This window comes from Saccostrea cucullata, unplaced genomic scaffold (genome assembly GCF_032062105.1).
Source record: "Saccostrea cucullata isolate Sc308-1 unplaced genomic scaffold, CSIRO_AGI_Scuc_v1 ctg21058, whole genome shotgun sequence".
Taxonomy (NCBI): Eukaryota; Metazoa; Mollusca; class Bivalvia; order Ostreida; family Ostreidae; genus Saccostrea; species Saccostrea cuccullata.
Window position 1 is genome coordinate 1 of NW_026936143.1, and position 6,941 is coordinate 6,941.

Here is a 6,941-nt window from a genome sequence, read left to right on the forward strand (position 1 = left end):
GTTTTTGTTTTTTTTCAGCTTAGAATACTTATCCTAGGGGTATGTAACTATTATTATCACTTATTTTCTGAATTCCTAAAGCTCCCTCACTCTCTATATAAGTATAAAAACACCATAATATAAGCTGTTTTCAGTATCCTAGCTCACAATGATGCTACAGATACAGTTAATTGGGACCCAGTATTAAGTCATCAATGGGCTGAAAGAATTCAGAATTTATTGCTGAAATTCAGATATAATTGGTTTTATTTTGCAACCAAGTCTTCAGTTTAAGGATATAAATTGTACTTCACATAGCATTTTGAAACATGGGTTGTTTTCTCAAAAGTCTCATATCTTTATTTTGAATAAAAGAAATGTTTCTGAAAGAAAAAAAAGTTTATTTGTTATTCGACAATTCGTGATCATTTGTAAAAATAAGTATGGTTTACATTTCAGCTCTACCGTGATCCAGAAAACCCTGAGGTAAGTTGATTATTTAAGTATTCTGTATAATATACTGTAGAAGTACTTTTTTCCGCGTGGTATTCATTTACGCTATGCGCGATCATAAATATTCCGCGGAAATTTGTTCAAGCGTACTTAATATAAAAGTAAGGTATAGAGTGACAATTTAGAAAATGCTAAATTTCTACCCGCAGATTAAACAGAAATTGAGATTCTGCGGAATTATGACCCCGTGGATAAAAGTACGTCTACAGTATGTAATGGTTTGGATCATGGATATCAGCCTGGGTAGCTCAGTTGGTAGAGCACCTGACTAGAGATGCAGGGGTGTGGGTTCGATTCCTGGTCCAGCCAAACATTTTCTCCCTTCCTGTCACAGATTTGGTGCTGTTGACCACCCCTTGAATTGCCAGGTGAAAGACCTGGGGGTAATAAAATTGGGTTGTGTCTTCAAGGGCAAAGACAATTTAAGGAGGGAGGAATGTAATGGCTTGGGTTGTTGATATTGGCCTGGGTAGTTCAGTCGGTAGAGCACCTGACTACTGATGCAGGGGTCCCGGGTTTGATTCCTGGTCCAACCATACATTTCCTCTCTTCCTGTTACACATATATATAAACCTGTGTAATATTTCTTTATATTCATTTAAGCATTCTTTATTATTAGCTCACCTGAGCCGAAGGCTCAATAAAAATTTGGTGGCATGTTTTAAAAATCTTCTTTCAAGAACCACTGTGCCAGGAAAGATGAAACTTATATGGAAGCATCCTCAGGTAGTGTAGATTCAAGTTTTTACAAATCATGACCCCCGGGGGTAGGGCGGGACCACAATGGCCTCCAAAGTATTACAGAGAAATATATAGGAAAATTCTTTATTAAAATCTTCTTCTCAAGAACCACTGTGCCAGGAAAGATGAAGCTTATATGGAAGCATCCTCAGGTAGTGTAGATTCAAGTTTGTTCAAATCATGACCCCCGGGGGTAGGGCGGGGCCACAATGGCTGACCAAATTTTAAATAGAAATATATAGGAAAATTCTTTAAAAATCTTCTTCTCAAGAACCACTGTGCCAGGAAAGATGAAGCTTATATGGAAGCATCCTCAGGTAGTGTAGATTCAACTTTTTACAAATCATGACCCTTGGGGGTAGGGGGGGGCCACAATGGCCAAACCCAAAATTTTACATAGAAATATATAGGAAAATTCTTTAAAAATCTTCTTCTCAAGAACCACTGTGCCAGGAAAGGTGAAACTAATTTGAAATCATCCTCAGGTAGTGTAGATTCCAGTTTGTTCAAATCATGACCCGGGGGTAGGGCGGGGCCAAAATGGCCGACCAAAATTTTACATAGATATATATAGGAAAATTCTTTAAAAAACTTCTTCTCAAGAACAGGTCATAATTGATCATATTTATATGGAAGTATCCTCAGGTAGTGTAGATTCAAGTTTGTTCAAATCATGACCCCCGGGGGTAGGGCGGGGCCACAATGGCCAATCAAAGTTTAACTTAGAAATATATAGGAAAATTCTCTAAAATCTTCTTCTGAAGAATTGTAAAGCCATAATTGATCATATTTAAATGGAAGCATCCTCAGGTTGTGTAGATTCATGATTGTTCAAATCATGACCCCTGGGGGTAGGGCGGGGCCACAGTGGACGACTAAAGTTTTACATAGAAATATATAGGAAAATTCTTCAAAAAATCTTCTTCTCCAAAATAGAAAAGCTATAATTGATCATATTTTTATTGAAATCATGCCCCGGGTGGGGGTGGGGGGCAAAATGGACAACTAAAGTTTTACATAGAACTATATAGGAAAATTCTTTAAAATCTTCATCTCAAGAAAATCAAAGCTATAATTGATCTTGTTTATATGGAAGCATTCTCAGGTAGTGTAGATTCAAGTTTGTTCAAATTATAACCCCCGGGGGTAAGGCGGGGCCAAAATGGCTATCCAAAGTTTTACATAGATATATATAGGAAAATTCTTTAAATATCTTCTTCTCAAGAATAGCAAAGCCATGATTGGTCATGGGACTACTTTAAGATTTAAACTTTTCAATAATAAACCAATTTCTACTTTTTCCTAGCCACAGTGCTCAGGTGAGCGATGTGGCCCATGGGCCTCTTGTATAATATTACTTTGAAGGTTGCTGACTGTTTACAGAAATATATGATTGATCAATCATATGAAGAAATCTATATATTTCTGTAAAGAGTCAATAACAAGCTTATTATATATAAATGATTTATTTTCCCATCACTTGGATAGAAATAAATAATTTCTTAAAAAAAAAATTAAAATGGTTAGGTGTCATCTATATTACTAGATAAAAGTGCTGCCTTCCAGAGGTGCATGTCCACCAAAATATAGTTGTGTCATATGTTTGAACCAATGAAATTGCAAAAATTCAGTTGAAAAATAATACATGTAATACATTTACTTCTTTACATATTGTTTCATATGATGAAAGAGGGATAATATTCATGAAAGACTGCATTAATTTTTTTTTGGAATATTTAATTCAACCTTATAAGATCAATCATTTGGTGATGCTACATGTATTTAACTTTCTTTTGTAGACCTTGATTGAATCCTACACATTCAAGTTCAGCTATGCAGATGAGACAGGAGTAGATATCTACAGGTAAGGAAGCAGGTGGATTTTTTTTTTCTGTTTAAGACGTACAGATCTGAAAAGTTTGAGATACAAACTCTTTGAATATGAATTTTAAGTTGAATTATTTTTTTATTTTGAAAACAAGATTTAGGCACTATAACTTTTGTGGGTGGGGGTGGGGTTAAATAAGGAATGAATACACATTGAAGGTAAAAGACAAATTAAAGTAGCTTAAGTATTCTTATTTGGAATAAGTTTGGTTAAAATGGAAAGTGTGTGTCAGTGATAGAAGTATGTACTTTAGATGCTTATCCCTATTTTGTGGGTACAAGACCTGGATGACTATTATGATTTTCATTTCATTTCCCCAGTCATCAAGATGAGTATTTCAAAATGCTAACCTGCAAGGTTGTCCTTCAAAAACAAATAGTTGTAATAGTTCAAAAAATGCAAGTGCTTTAATATTTCAGTTTGTTGGTTAATTATAATATATTTTAACTTAAAAAATATAAATATATTTAGAAATAACCAAAAGATATCAAGTGCCAACACTGCGAGTGAAATCAAGAAAGCCACAATTCGCCTCCTTCGCACAATTGTTGTTTTAACACAAACAATGAATGCCATTCCGAAGACACTATGCTGACCATGAAGTTGCTATATTATGATGATGGTAAGATTTATTTGGACATCTAAATTATATTTTGTTATTTGTATATTGTAAACAAACTATTATTCGCATCATCTTTTTCGCGATTTGTCAGTTTGAAATCCATCTGAGATGATTAAGTTTTGATACTGAGGAAATATTTTCTACAAGACAAAGGAAATATATGGTTTGCTGCCATTAATATTTGCAAGTTAAAGTAGGTCGCAAAACTTGCAAACATTTCTCACACCCGAATAAAAGTCAGTTTACAGTATTACATTGATTGTTTAAAGTAGGGGCTGACAAAGTCTATTACCTGACACCCTAGAGTGAATTACAGAGGGGGAAAAGTAATTTTTGCTGGGCACTAACTCTTGGGCAGGTGACCAATAAGTGGACAATTAACGTGATAGTAATAGTGAAAGGCCCACAAAAATCATCTAAGCATACACCGTATGTAAAAAAAAAGGATTTAATAAAACAATTTTTTAACAAATCAACACTGTAAAGTCATGACACAACCTTGCATATTTTACGTACCTACTGAAGGGAGATTTTTTTAATTTGTAGCAATATTCAAAGCAGCAAGGAATATTTCAACCATGCAGTTGTCAGTGGGCAAGTGCTTGAAGAAATCTATATGTCAGCCCATTAAACACATATTTTCTAAGTTGTTCTTTAATTTGTCAATCTAATTTTGTAGTTACCCCTCCAGAATATGAACCCCCTGGATTTAAGCCATCCACATGCACAGATTTCAAATATGAAGAGGAACCTGTGACCATCAATGTTGGAGATGTTGCAACTGTAAGATTTCTCTTGTAAAAGTTGAAGGGTTGTTTAAAGGGATGTTGAAACATTTGACAAATAGAAAACAATACATTTCTAATGCACTGGATTTTCTGCCATGTAAAGAAGGTGTAAAAACAAGTTTTATTCCTAATTGTACATGTAAATATAATTGAAATACTTGATAATAATGGCTTATATATACTTTATTATGCATGTTGCCTATTTTACTAGCCTTTCCACAGGTATGTTTATCTGTTGATATTATATTTTGCAGATTTTTGTTTATTTTAGAACAAATTTATGTTCATTTCATCTGAGCCAAAGGCTCAATCAAGTGAGCTTTTCTGATGGAAATTTGTCTGACGATTGATTAACTGTTTATTGTATGCACAAGTATAATTATGGAAGTTTGTTTAAAACATTTTTATATATTCGCTATATATGCTTCTCTAAATAGGTACAGTCCAACTTTAACTTAGCTGTCTAAGAGCTTTCTTGGATAAAGCTAATTGGAATTTTATAGTTGAAAGATTGGACGGGCACTCTACCATAATATTTGTTAAAGATATGAAAAAAAGCTTGTGTCTATTAAAAATAGCAGCTAATGAATATTGGTTAATTTTAGATGCGAGATAGCTGTTGAATAAACAATTTTCATGTGGGTTTCATTTAAGGCATGAAGAGATCTATGAATTCATATCCTCCATGAAATGAAAAATTTCAAATCTTGTATCAGCTCAACACTTCTTCAGCCACCAATTAATCCCAATGAACTAGTAGCTTGTCCTAAAACTACAAAAATAGTAATAAATTTGGGCAACCTAAAGACTTTTTTCACCTGTTCATTATTTTTAAAAGAAATGTAAAACATGTGAAAGGAATAGAGTGGTCCATGGGCCTCTTGTTTTATTTATTTCCCACTGAGAGTGGAACAAGTTTTGTTAATGTTAATGCAGAATTATAAAGTCTAAGATTATAGATGCTGTTTATGTTCATACTAACAATTCCTGTATATTACAATAAGGGCATTTAAATTAAATATAAAATCTACTTTAAAATTCACTATATATACTTTATAAACAAATTGTTTATACGTATATATAACATTTGGATATATAGTGTCAGAAGTAAATTTGTACCTTAATAAGGTCCCTATATGCTTTGCTTAATATCTGTTTTTTACTGTATAAAGTATAAGTCTGCATTTACCAGTAATTTGCAAAAATATTTAATTTTCTTTGCAGATACTTTTCTGAGTCTGGTATCTTATTTCTTTTACAGAATTAAAATGAGGGTGAAAACAAATGAAGCAATGTTTGACATCAAGGAGGAGGAGACAGCTGAGATGAAGACAGAGACTGAAGTTCACACTTTATGTAAAGTAGGCTTCAAACACTGTATTGAGCTAGACATCTAAAGAGCATCAGTTTTTCTTTAGATTCTTGAGCAACAGATAAATGTAGTTGAGAATGTTAATTTACTTCCCAATGAATGAATGCAATTGCCTCAGAGGTCACTAGTTATCTCTCAATTAGATGAATGATTACAATTATCAATAACATATTTTTATGTAGGTAATGTTAGTGTTATTATCATATAATACAATATACATATACAATAACGCAAAGTTAGAATAAACCTTAAGAAACTTGAATTGCACAATTGAATACAAATATTTACCTTAATACATGCAAAGCATTTCTAAATTCTTTCAAGGACACTAAAAAAGATGAGAAGATAAAGAAAGATGAATCACAACCAACTCCAGTGGTCCCAACAGAAAGTCCAGAAATTCCAGGTAGAAGACTGATTAGATACTGACCTACTGAAAATTAGACATCTGAATGTCTGTGCTGATGACCAAGATCTTTCATCTTGTTGAAATTCTCAAAACATCAGACCAGGAAAAAAAATGCCAAAAATCATCAAACTGTTTATCATGATGCTTCTAATGGAAGCCATGAGATTTAATTTTCCCTCAGTATTTTGAAGTAAAAATAATTGATTTTAAATTTTAAAGAGTAGTTTAATCTCTAGTGCAGATTTTCTCATTCTTTTTTTTTTTCTGCAATGGACAAACAAATATCAAGTTTTAATGAATTCATACAAATTAAGTCCCGATATTTTTGGCTAATCATAGTGATAAGTGAGCCATTGAGATGTAGAAGTATGAGCTGATGGTTGAGGAAGGTTTATGATTTTCTAATAAATTTTCTTGATTCTCTTAAGTTGGAAATGCTTGAAGATATTATATAATATGCATGTTTTGTAGGTTCTGATGGTAAAGCAGTTGAAATGCTTGGCTCTGAAATGAGTCAGATGACAGAAACTGAGGAGGAATTTGGGGTCCGATGTCCATGTGGTTGTAATGAGGTCAGTGAATAACAACACTGTGAAGATTGTCTGTATGTATTATAAGAGATTTTGTAA

At 33.1% G+C, this 6,941-nt stretch overlaps 1 pseudogene; it reads left to right on the plus strand.

Moving 5' to 3' along the window:
• The first annotated feature begins 24 nt into the window (after positions 1 to 24).
• On the plus strand, positions 25 to 6,884 carry LOC134244866 (HORMA domain-containing protein 1-like; annotated as a pseudogene).
• The last annotated feature ends 57 nt before the right edge of the window (positions 6,885 to 6,941 follow it).